Source organism: Vipera ursinii, assembly GCF_947247035.1.
Source record: "Vipera ursinii genome assembly, chromosome: 5".
NCBI classification, from domain to species: Eukaryota; Metazoa; Chordata; class Lepidosauria; order Squamata; family Viperidae; genus Vipera; species Vipera ursinii.
Window position 1 is genome coordinate 34062083 of NC_139518.1, and position 13755 is coordinate 34075837.

Below are 13755 nucleotides of genomic sequence, written 5' to 3' on the forward strand. Positions count from 1 at the left end.
CTCGCCCTTGCCCACTCTTGCAGATGCTCATATTTTAGAAAATATTTACATCAGAACTTAGCCCATGTAGTCACAAGAAGCAATGGCCTTGAACAAAGAACAAACCAGTATTTTAGGTAGCCATAAACTGAAAAAGGTTTTGAATGGTTGCTTTGAAATGCTGGAGGACAACTCATTGCAAGACATCCCTCCAAAAAAGAAAAAAAAGTATCACAGGATAATTAAAATAATTTTATGCCCATAAGACTAATCATTTCTATTATTAGGTCTTCCTTCCATGATAAGGAAATGCATAATTTAATACAAATCTGATAGTTCAATAGAACCTTAAATACTATCCATAAATTCCATCTAGTGATGACATAGAAAACTCACATTCTCAATAAGTAGCAGATGTTCTGATAAAAGTATGATGAGTGGCAAGCTGCATTGCTTCTGTTCAGCTCAGCCACAGTGCTGAATCTGCTCTTATCACTCTATACAAATATGCTTGTGAGTTCATTTGGACCCCCTTATTTGAAAATATTGCGGAGATTTATGCAGATATTTGTAACTAAGGTAGGACAGAGTAATTTTCCCAATATTTCTGTTTCAAATTGCTAGGTATATATTGATAGATAGATAGATAGATAGATAGATAGATAGATAGATAGATAGATAGATAGATAGATAGATAGATAGATAGATAGGTAGACAGACAGACAGACAGACAGACAGACAGACAGACAGACAGACAGACAGACAGACAGACAGACAGATAGATAGATAGATAGATAGATAGATAGATAGATAGATAGATAGATTCATATATTGCCTATTTATCTAATGACCAAAATTATTTTCTGGTTTTACTGATATAAAGACCCCTCCAGATTGAATGCCCTCTGAATGTATTTCAGTTTCCCAAATTTCCTCTCTGCCATGATCTTTGTGAGAAACTCTGGAGGTTAAAATATATATGCTTTCATAAATAAGGGAAATAATTTTTGAGAGAACAATGGATTGATTGTGATCAATATGAATTTTGCTGACAAATAAATTATTTCACACAAAAAAAGTCTATGCAGGTATTCACCTGCAACCTGAATACTCTATTTTTTTGTAAAATAATTATTTTGTGAGCAAAATTCAAGTTGATCACAAACAATCCACTGTAGTTTTTGTTCTCTCAAAATTTATTTCCTGATTTATGAAAGATTGCTTTTGAGCCTGCTCTGAGTCATTGTGGACTCACTCAAATTATAAATCACCATATTGCAATAAACTATAGCTCTAGAAAGGAACACATGGACATTCCTTAAAGAACATCAGATGTATCCCAACAATTTCCAAATCCAAAATGTTTATAAAGCATTGACTTTATTACTTTTACTATGATAGGATCATGATAAAATGATAATTTTATCATGTTACAATAACATTTAAAGAATAGAAAATAGGAAGCCTTTAACCTTTGCCAAACATTAATTAAATTTCAGTGTTTGTTTTTTTTAAAGAAAATTTAAGTGGGGTTTCTAGTCATAGAAGGCAATGAGAAGATATATGAACACTGGTAGCACTGATGATGTCACCTAGTTAGTGCAATGAGACATCTGCAAGAAAACAAGCAAGCTCAGAGAGCACCAAGTACCCTCATTTCAACCCTTAGCTACAAATATTCTCCTTCATTGGGAGAAGATATATGTTGACGAGACAATTCCACACTGGTTTTACTGGTTGAATGTGAAAATTATTGTCGTAGATACTGTATTGACCTTTGGAAATGAGATCATTTAACTCAGTGGTACATTCTTTTGAGTAATGTATGCAATTTCATAGTACGCATAGACTAATATGTGTACACAAACACACACACACACACATATAAAACTATTCAGTTTGGACTTATTTTAATCATTATATTTGTCTAATCAATTTTCTCTATATATTTTTATAGTGAAATATTTCCTTTCAGATTTTCGGTGTCTAATGAAATGCTTCCCAAACCTGGATAAATTACCCATAATTTGGTAAAAGATGTTTTTCTTTGAACCCATTAGTCAATCACAACAGGGCCATTGAAATAAGAACTTTGTAATAAGTAGTTTTAGGTAATGAAGGGGGGAAAATGGAAAGCATTGGTCTAAAGATTTCTGCTTGGAATGAGTCCAAATGAAAGGCGGGATTGAAAAGTAATTATTTATGTGCAAATTTATTATTTCTGTACTGTTCATCTTCAAACTAATCAGTGAGAAGTTTGCCCCATTTAGATATTCTGTAGTTTTACTCTCAACATATACAGACAGCACCATGTTGAAAAGACTGATCTACAACCTAACATAAATATTCAGAGGAAGTTGCTGTGGCTTGTGCCAAACCAACATTGTGAGACTATTTCACAAGAGTCAAATACTAAATCACGGAGTTGAATCAGATGACCATACTACATACTATAACAGAGAGAATTATATTTCATATTGTCATCAGTTTCACCACACACCTAGATCACTAGTAGCTTTGTTCTTGTTTTAAAAAATTCTACTGATAAAAAGAGATGAAGACATACATTCCTTCTGATCTTGTTAACAGCAAAAGTCTAATAAACTGTAATAACATTTGGCAAGACACAGACTCAGAGTTTTACTATCTTTCCTCTGGAATAGAATTTTAAATGCCCGAAGAAAGCTGATCTGTCCAGGAAATTAGTGTCTTTTTTTAAAACTTAGTATTTCAACATACCTTTGTTATATTTCAACTTACCTTTGGATTCTATGATGATATTGCTTTGATGCCAAGTTCAGAGTAAGACAATTTATTACCTGAGGTGAAGAACAAGTGGCAATCCTTTCTTTCTTTCTTTCTTTCTTTCTTTCTTTCTTTCTTTCTTTCTTTCTTTCTTTCTTTCTTTCTTTCTTTCTTTCTCTCTCTCTCTCTCTCTCTCTCTCTCTTTCTTTCTTTCTTTCTTTCTTTCTTTCTTTCTTTCTTTCTTTCTTGTGCAGTTCAACTCCCAGCAATTTAAGTAAAACCTTTTTAAAAAATATAATAAATAAGAAACAAATATGAAGAATAAAAGGTAACAAAAATGACAGAACCTGGACAGGAATGGGAAAAAAGAAACAAACCTACACAATCCAAAGGAGCTCAACTCAATGTTGTTAAAGTCCTGAGAGAAGAACTAGATATTCAAGTTCTCTGGAACACCAGTAGGATGGAGAGGTCCCTCTGAATCTCAGAGGGAAACTTCATTCCATAAGATAGATGGTGATACAGAGGAGGCCTACTTGCAGGGGCCTGATAGATGGGATGGCTTTATTTAGGAACTCAGAGTACAGTAACCCTGCCAGATTGAATTAGCTAAGTAGATGTTGTGTCTGTAGATTAATTAAAGGGGCCTTTCTGGAAGCGGGAAGCTCTGAGTGCAATTATTGGCTGATGCAATTTAGGCGGGAGTTTCCGGGCTGGGGATTGGCCACTGTTTGAATGTAGCTGACTATATAAGGGGGAGTTAAACGGTTAATTGCCAGTTGACTTATGCTTGTGTTAATAAACGTTCTTGCATTAAACCTCACGGTGTGATCGTCTATTCGAACCTAACAATTGGCGACGAAGGTGGGATAGACGACAGATCGGTGAAGGAACGGCGGAATCAGCTGTGCGCGAGGCGGGAAAATTCGAACGCAGTCAACCGAAGTACAACGCTGCCCAAAAAAAAATTTCACAATGGCACAAGTCGGCTCATTGAAAGAGTTTGACCCGCGATTTCCAGAATACTGGGAAGAATATGTAGGCCAGGTTGAAGGGTTCCTGTTAGTAAACGGCATTACGGATGACAGGAAGAAAGCCGCGGCTCTTCTGACCATTAGCGGGACCCCTGTGTATCAGATTGCCGTCGGCCTGTGTCAACCGCTGCCGGTCTCTAGCGTCTCGTATGCAGACTTGTTGGCAAAATTGAAGGTACACTTCACGCCAAAAAGGTCTGAATTATTTTGGAGACGGATTTTTGAAAAAAGGAATCAAAGACCTGGCGAATCGATTACACAGTTCGTGGCAGTGGTTAGAGAGGCGGCTTTGAGGTGCAAATATGACAACCTCGAGATCCGGATCCGAGATCGAGTGGTGCTCGGCTTGCGGGACGAGAATCTACAAAATCAAATCATCGCTAAGCCCACAGGAGATCTGCAGGAAGTCCTCGATGAGCTATTAACTTATGAATCAACGGGAACGCAAGACCCCCCCCGAAATAGCATGGGCTCTGCAGCCGAAATCAACCTAGAAAGCCATGTGGACAGCGGGGAGGTGGACCAGCAATGGGAGGCCGACATAGCTGAGATCTCCAGACAATTTGGTAAGATGGCAGCCAGACCACTGCGGACCGAAGCTCCTGACCAGGCCCGAAGACAACAACCACAAGCAGCGCAGAGAGTGCCACGAGACAGCTTGCCCAGATCTAGAGACCAGGACACCAGATGTGGTAGCTGTGGGGGCAACCACCCCAGATCAACATGCAGATTCTGCACAGCGAAATGCAGATCGTGTGGAAAGACCGGCCACATCCAGGCCATTTGCCGCAACCGGACGCGAGACAACCGAATCCACGAATTGGACGTCTGGGCCGAAGGTAAGGTAACCCCCCGGGAGCTTGGCATAGAGACCCTTAGACCTAGGGCACAACAATCCAACCGCGGGGAGGGGGCGAGAGTCAACCACATAGGACAACAAAAATTAAATCACATACTGAGGCCTAAATTAAAAATTGTAGTCCAATTGTAAGGAATACCCTGCAAAATGGAGGTAGACTCAGGGGCCTCAGTATCAATAATTTCATGCGAAACCCTGAAGTACATTGAACGGGAAAGTGGTCACAAAATTCCGCTTAAACCGACAGGAATCCAACTAGCCGATTTCCAAAAATCCCCCATAAGCATTAAGGGAAAAATCTCCATTAGGGTTAGTTATAAGGGGTTCAATGGATCATTGGACCTGTTAGTGACTGAGGGCCAAAGGACTAGTTTAGTAGGCCTTAATTGGTTCCCTGCTTTAGGAATTTGGGTAGGGGGAATAAATACAATTCAAAGTAAGACCCTCAAATCTGTTTGCGATGAATTCGCAGACGTATTTGATGGATCTTTAGGCAAATATAAAGGCCCCCCCATTAATTTTAATTTGGACCCCGCTGTAAAGCCGATTAGATTGAAGGCCCGGAGGGTGCCTTTTGCCCTTAAACAAAAAATCGAGGCCGAGCTTGATAAGCTTGTAGGCCAAGGCGTACTTGAACCGGTCGAGGGTGGCCTGTGGGAGACACCAATCGTCACATCCCTTAAACCTAATGGGGATGTGAGGATTTGTGCCGATTATAAGGCCACTCTAAATTTAGGAATGAAAAAACACGCTTACCCGGTCCCAACGGTGAAGCAGGTCCTCGCGACGATCCAGGACGGCGCCATCTTTGCCAAGCTCGACTTGGCGCAGGCGTATTTACAGCTTACCGTGTCTAAGGAAGCCGCCGAGGCCCAAACGATTGTAACCCACAAGGGGGCGTTTCGAGTTCACAGGCTTCAATTTGGAATTGCAGCAGCTCCAGGCATCTTTCAAGAGGTGATGTATGCCCTTACTTTGATGATGTCCTGATTGCTGGAAAAACTGAAGAAATCTTAGCTGACCGACTGGAACAGGTACTGGGGAAATTTAGAGCTGCATGACTTAAATTAAAAAGGGAAAAATATTTTATAGGAGTTAAATCAACAGAATTTTTAGGGTTTAGAATTGATGAGAAGGGCATTCACCCAACAACTGAAAAAATTAAAGCAATTAAATTGGCACCTGAACCCAAGAATAAGGCTGAATTACAAGCCTTTTTAGGATTAGTCAATTTTTATCATACATTTTTGCCACATAAGGCTGCCATAGCTGAACCATTACATAGACTCTTAGAAAAGAAAACCCCTTGGCAATGGCAGGAAAAACATAGAATCAGTTTTCAAACGTTGAAGGACATTTTGTCTAGCCATTCCACTGTTACACACTTTATTGAAAATAAGCCAATTTATTTAGTGTGCGATGCTTCACCCTATGGTGTGGGTGCTGTCATTAGCCATATGGATGACAAGGGTCAGCAAAAGCCAATTGCTTATTATTCGAGAACACTTACAAAAGCCGAAAGAAATTATGCCCAAATTGACAGGGAAGCCTTAGCAATAGTGGCAGGTGTAAAAAAGTTCCATGATTACCTTTATGGTAGGAACTTTACCATTTACACTGACCACAAACCCTTATTGGGATTGTTCACCACGGATAAGCAGACACCTCAGATCATGTCCCCTAGGATGCTTAGGTGGTCCATATTCCTCTCAGCATACTCATTCTCCCTAAAACATAGACCTGGCAAGGAAATGGGCCATGCAGATGCCTTAAGCAGGTTGCCACTGACTGACACTGAGAGGGATCCTGCTCCAGTGGGCCAGATTCTGTCATTACATGAAATACCTGAGTGCCCATTGACTGCAAAGGACATTGCCATAGCCACTAAGAAAGATCTAACACTTAACAGAATTTCAGCAAGGGTTCAGGGGGGATGGCCCAATAAGAATCCAGACCCCAAATTCACACCTTATTTTAGGAGAAAAGATGAATTATCATCTCATTTGGGATGTTTGTTGTGGGGCAGCCAAGTGGTGATTCCTGAGATTCATAGGAAGTCAGTATTAGCTGAGTTACATGATGGCCACCCAGGAATAGTACGCATGAAGGCTCTAGCTAGAAGCCATTTGTGGTGGCCTGGGTTAGATACTGCAATTGAAGAGTGCGTAGCTGGTTGTTACCTATGTCAAAGATCTAGGCCGGAACAGGCTCACATTACTACACACAAATGGGAGGCGGCTAGGAATCCATGGTCACGTATCCATATTGATTTTGCAGGCCCATTTCAAGGCCTAACATTCCTAGTTGTGGTAGACAGTTTCTCCCGGTGGTTGGAGGTTGTGCCTGTACAAACCATGTCATCAGCTAAAACAATTCAGGTTTTAAGGGGCCTCTTTGCCACCCATGGGTTACCTGACGTGATTGTCTCTGACAATGGGCCCCAATTCACCTCTGCTGAATTTCAGGATTTCCTCAAGGCCAATTGGATTAGGCACATGACTTCGGCACCCTTCCACCCGTCCACCAATGGCTTGGCTGAACGCAACGTCCGAACAACAAAAGACGCTCTGAAATGCATCATCCGCGGCAACTGGCAACAGAGATTGGCACAATTCCTTCTGTCACAGCATACTACACCCTGCACAGCCACAGGGAAGAGACCAGCTGAGATGAGGTGGGGAAGAAGATTAACAACAAAGCTGGATAGACTTCACCCTGACAGACTACCCACAGAAGCTGAGGCGGCTATACCAACCCGGTCTCTCAACATTGGTGACTTAGTGTGGGCCAGGAACTATGGTCCGGGAGACAAATGGGTACCGGGAGTGGTCATTGATGTCACGGGGCCATTGTCTTATTCTATTGAGGGGGAAGGGAATAGAGTAATGAAGAGACATATCGACCAATTAAGGAAAAGGGCCCCAGAAATTGATATTGCAAAAAATGATGTGGGCAAATACACACAGGCTCAAGATGTCATACTCAATCCTGACCGCCTGAGCTCAACAGTTACCAGGGACGGTGAGGGTGGAGTTGAAACACAAACCAGGCTACCTAACGTAGTGCCTCAGCTGGGCAACGATGACTGGGAGTTGATTCCAATGGGTAGCTCAAGTGCATCTCATAGAGGTCAACAACAACAAACTCAACAACAACAGAACACTAACATTGGGTCATCAGAGCCCTTGGCCCAAACATCTGGGACAGGTGCCAATAGCCAGACAGCAAATGAGACGGTTGCCAACAAGAGTAATAGATACCCCACCAGGGTTCACAAGACACCATCATATCTGAGAGACTATGTTAATAAATAACATTAGTGGGGGGGAAGGGGTGTTGTGTCTGTAGATTAATTAAAGGGGCCTTTCTGGAAGCGGGAAGCTCTGAGTGCAATTATTGGCTGATGCAATTTAGGCGGGAGTTTCCGGGCTGGGGATTGGCCACTGTTTGAATGTAGCTGACTATATAAGGGGGAGTTAAACGGTTAATTGCCAGTTGACTTATGCTTGTGTTAATAAACGTTCTTGCATTAAACCTCACGGTGTGATCGTCTATTCGAACCTAACAGTAGATATTATGGGAGATAGATTGAATGAATTTTAATCAAGTTCTTCATGGGATATTGATTTAGGAAATTGTTGTGGCCTTTCAACATCTTAAGACCATGCAGCCAAAATTCAACTGCAAAATTGCCATTTTTTTAATGATGTCATTTTAAACTTTGGAATTAGAATTGCTTATCTCTTGGAGGCCTTCTTCCATTCTCAACCCTAACCTTCACAACACAAAAAGACATGCAGTAGATCACCCAAAACCTCCCAGTCATGCTCTAGTCATGCTTTTCTGGTGTCGTTACAATGTCCCTGACTAGGCTTCCCTGCAGTTCTTCATAAGATTGGGAGTATGAATTTCAGCATCTGACCGTCTGTAATGTCAGTTTAGGAGACTCAGTTGCAGTCCATGTGGTCCAAGTGATAGCTTTATTTTCCAGGTGTCATCCCTACTCTCAGACTTTCAACATCAGCTGAGTGAAAAGAAAATGTTTCACCTCACCTTATGGGAGGGCTAATTCTGTCTGATCCTCCCTGACCATATTGCAAACCTCTGTCTCTAAGGAGTTTCAGAAAAGATTGCTAGTAGGTAAATGCAAGCATTAAACACCTATTCCTGTTAGAAAAGGGGTGATGGAGACTGGTCTCATTGAGCCTGAACACTGAACTCAGATTCAGAAAAGTACTTCTCTGCCATATAATGGTGCCTAGATCTGGGCAGTTAACTGTTATTGAGGGAAATATAAAAACATGCTAGTTTTTTTTTCCTTAGAAAGAAAAAGATACTATTGTACCAAAAGCCATGCCCTGCATAAATGTAGGGTTTTTTTCTCCCAGATATATGCAATCTATGCCAATCTAACAGAGTGGAAACTGTTCGGCTTCAGTGAGAAATAGTTTAATTCATTTCTCTATGTGACTGTGGGCAGCTCTTTAAAAAAGAAGAAGGGGGGGGGGGAAAGCTGCTACAGCCAGAACAGAACAGAGGTCCATCTTAACTCAGCACTGGAAATCAAATTAAACTCTAGTAGTCATGGTCTTTCCCAGTCTTACCTAACACTGGGCAAGGGTGAAAGTAGGATCTTCTCCAGATAAAACAATGTAAAATATTACTAAATTATGTTTCTTAGTTCCCCCCAAAATACAGAAAGATAAGGATAACACTTTTAATCAATGGCACTTTGGAGGCTTTATGAAAAGACTCAGTAACAACATGATAAATTCATTACCATTTTTTTCTAGCTGATGCTTCTATCCCACTTTAAAAATTGCAATTTAAAAAAAATGAATTATTTGATTTTGTAAGTCAAAGGGCTACAACAAAATAACTCCTACCTAATTCCTAAGAAATAGATTAGAATGTGTGAGTTGAACCATGTCTAAGCTTCATGTCTTTCCTCTTCTGAATTTTTAGTCTTGGCTTTTTATTGACTGCATAATAAAAGAGAAATGTGATGTCCCTTCTCTACAGAAGCTATCTTGCCTCAAATTCTTTCATAGGTCTATGAATTCTGTGGCATATCTTTATTGGTCCAAAAAGCTGATTTCCAATCCTCTCCAACTGGATCCAGATTAGCAGTACAGTACAGAACAACTTGGGCATGAAAGAAGGGAGTTGATGTGGGATCAGACGTTCAGTTTTGAAATTCTATCATAGTGACTGCATTTTGTTTGGTTTCCCACCCTCCCCCACCCAAAAAATCTCCTGACCTTTCTTCCTCTTAAATGAACCTGAAGTCAATTTTTATTGTTGTTAGCTGTGAAGTCATGTCCGACCCATCGCGACCCTATGGACAATGTTTCTCCAGGCCTTCCTGTCCTCTACCATCTTCTGGAGTCCATTTAAGCTCACGCCTACTGCTTCAGTGATTCCATCCAGCCACCTCACAATTTTTATAGTGAGAATTATTTGGTGTTTTCCTTTAGGGCAAACCAAGGGGAAAAAATTTCTAAGAATACTGAAAAATCATCTTAGACTGCACTAAAATAAAGATGTACTATAGAAACCAGCGTGTAGAAATAAAGCTTAGTGACACACTGCAGAATAAATTCAGCAATCTTCAGCTTCCATTAGCTGAGAAATGCTGGGATTCTGGCAGCTGCATTCCTGCCCGCCCCCTTATCTTTTGCAGTGTGTTTTACCTATATGATATAAAGACACTAAATTATTAAAATTAAAGAAACAATATTGCTTAAGAGGTTTTGGCGACAATCTAGGAAGTTACGTCTATTGTATACTGATAAAAAATGAGCTTTTAAAGTTCCAGTCTAAGAAATATCTCAGATTGGGTTTTAATCAGAGTTATAGGGGTTTTAGATTTTTAATCAAGGATAATTTAATCTATTTTAATTGTTATTAACTTTTTGTATTGTAATGTTGTTTTAATTGCCTTGTGAACCACCCTGGGTCCTACGGGAGAAGGGCAGTATATAAGTTCAATAAATAATAATAATAATAATCCTTGTATGTTTTGTAAATTTGCATTATCCTACTCCTTTTCTAAATTCCATGGTATTTCCGGATTTCAAATGTGTTAATGCTGCTAAAGAGAATTAATGTTACCTACTATTTCACATTTCCCATTCTATTTTTTTAAACAGACTAATAAGGTTAATTTTAATGAAGTATGGTATTTATTTCATTTCAAGGATTTATAGGAATGTTCATTTCTGGGTTGACTTCTTTTCTCAGATGATGATCTCACTCTGCCATCTACTGTTGTGCAAAAAAATAACAAGATGCTTAAATGAATGTCCGATTTTTTATTAGAAAGACTATAATTAAATGTCTAATATTAAAAAAGGCTTTTCTTTGTTGGACTTTGAGTAAGTATGAATCAACCTGGCAGGATTTCATCCCTTGCTTTTTTAAAAGAAATTTCATCTTTTTTCTTTTCTCATTTACATATCATGGCAACCTGTTTTGGGGAATGCCCACTCCTATAAAATCATGTCGCTGTTAAAGTTTTCATTTTTGCAAGGCTATGCACAAGCCAAAAAACAAAACAAAAAATGATGTTTTAGGCAAATTTGGGAAGACTTAGATCTGACTCAATAGTTTGGAAGGGGCAAACTAGATCTGACCCAATTAGATCTGACCCAATAGTTATGATTTATTGAAACTGACTCTGTTGGGCATGGGCAGGACTAATTTTTATAGACTACAGTAAATAATTTCTTGTTTTTAAGTATCTACTGATAATATAACTTCTCCATGTTGTCTTCTAGGTTCTTTAGCTCTTCTGGCTATAGCTGTTTTCTAACAAGGTCTGCATGCCATACTTTTTATTGTTACCATAATCAAAATTATGCTAAAAATTGCCATGCCTTTGTTCCCATTCAGAAGAATAGCTGGAACAATCATATTATAAACTTGTGAAAAGTTCAAATGCAGTAAAAGCATGGAACTACAACAAGCAAGGATGTTTGTTTCCTTTATCTCATCAGGCTGAACTGAAAGCTCTGTATTGATTGGCTGCCACCGCTGCCTTCGTTCCCCAATCCCTGAAGCTGCTCATTCAAACCAGCCACCCAGCAGCCTCCCTTTAAAGGATCTCCCCTTAAAATGCTTGCCCAGTCATTTTGCATGGGGTAAAAACTTATAAGCCAATTAGCCTGTCCCAACTTTATTTGGGCATGCATTATGTGCGCATGAAACATAGCACATAATGAAACATTTTCTACACTTTTCTCACCATAATGCTAAAACTCTTTCTTAGATGCTATTATTATGCTTTAAAAAGTCTAACCATATAATAGTAACAGTTTGGTCTAGGACGTAAGGAATCCAGCTATAAACTGGGAGATTGTGAGTTATAGTCTCATCTTAGACCTGAAAGCCACCTAGGTAACTTTGGCCCACCCAACCCAACCCACAGCACAGGGTTGCTGTGGGGGAAATAGGACTAAAAAGGAGTATTGTGAATGTTACTGCTTTGAATTATGCATAAAAATAATAAATGTGAGATAAAAAAATAAATACATAATAATAAATAACATGCAATTTCTTCAATATGTTAAATATGTACTGGGACTTCAGTTTCCAGAAATGGGAGAATTTTGCCAGCTTGTGGATGGCTGAGAGTCAGGCCATTCTTGCAATGGGAGACAGGCTATTCTATAGGAAAGGCTCTCCCATAGAAAATGCCCACTATCAGCCCTCCCCGATGGTATATGGAGACAATTAGCATGTGCAGCCTGGTTGCCTGATATAAAAAAACCCTGAGAAAAGTGGTTCCCTAGATATCCAAGCGTCTAATTCTAGAGATAAATATGACCAGCACCTTCAACTATGCTGAGAAATACCCCAGTAAAAAGTCTTTCCTAAACCAATTGTGTAATTTATCAATACCAAGACTAACTTGCAACTATACAAAGCACTGCCCTTCCACATCAGTTGGAGTTTCTGTGTGATTTTCATTGGCAGCCCCATGTGGAAGAAATTGCTCAAAATGCAGTCACAAATGCTTGCTTTTTACATTTATTAATTCATCAAATATATACAGAATAATTTAAATAAATCAATTTATGTCATTCTTCCCCAAACTAATCCCTAATATGTACCAATTTGAAATGTTGACTATCATCTGGGATTCAATATGAAGAACTAACTATAGAATTCAAAGATATCTGCCAGTACATTCCAAATCTAGTACAGACTTTCCAGAAAATTTATCTAATAGTTTCATTCCATGAAATAGGAGACATGATGAAATGCACTATACCATAGTTCTAGAATTAACTCTCAAGAAAGATTTTAAACAGTGTCCTACAACAGCTCCTCTTGGATATTAAACATTTTATTAAATTTAATTCTGTCAATGAAATGATCAGAAGGCACTTGTTTTATATTTATCTGTTGATAAATAATATATTCTTCCTGGCCTTCAAAATTGCCATGACACTATATATTTCAATTTCAGAACAAGGCCATCAACTAATCTAAAATGAATCCAAATATTCTATTCAGTTGAGAAAGACACAAAGCTCATATATCTCCAGACTCTAAATCAGCTTGCTCAAATATGGGAGATTAGGTACACAGCGGTAGCTAATAACTTTTCATCACTGCCTCCTAAGAAGATAAATATAATTGAATAATGGAATTATTGTTGTGGAATTATATTAGAAATGACTATAGTGACAGCTATTGACTTTAAAAAGTATTGATAAAAGTATATTTTTCACCATGGCAGAAAGAATCATAATTTAATGTTTTTACTGTTCTTGATATCTTTTTATTGTTTTAACATTACATCACTTCTTATAAATGTTAAAATGTTGTTGTTGTTAGCTGCGAAGTCGTGTCCGACCCATCACGACCCTATGGACAACATTCCTCCAGGCCTTCCTGTCCTCTACCATCTTCTGGAGTCCATTTAAGCTCACGCCTACTGCTTCAGTGACTCCATCCAGCCACCTCATTCTTTGTTGTCCCCTTCTTCTCTTGCCCTCAATCTTTCCCAGCATTAGGCTCTTCTCCAGTGAGTCCTTCCTTCTCATTAGGTGGCCAAAGTATTTGAGTTTTAGCGTCAGAATCTGGCCTTATAAAGAGCAGTCAGGCTTGATCTTGAAATTTAAGGTGCTG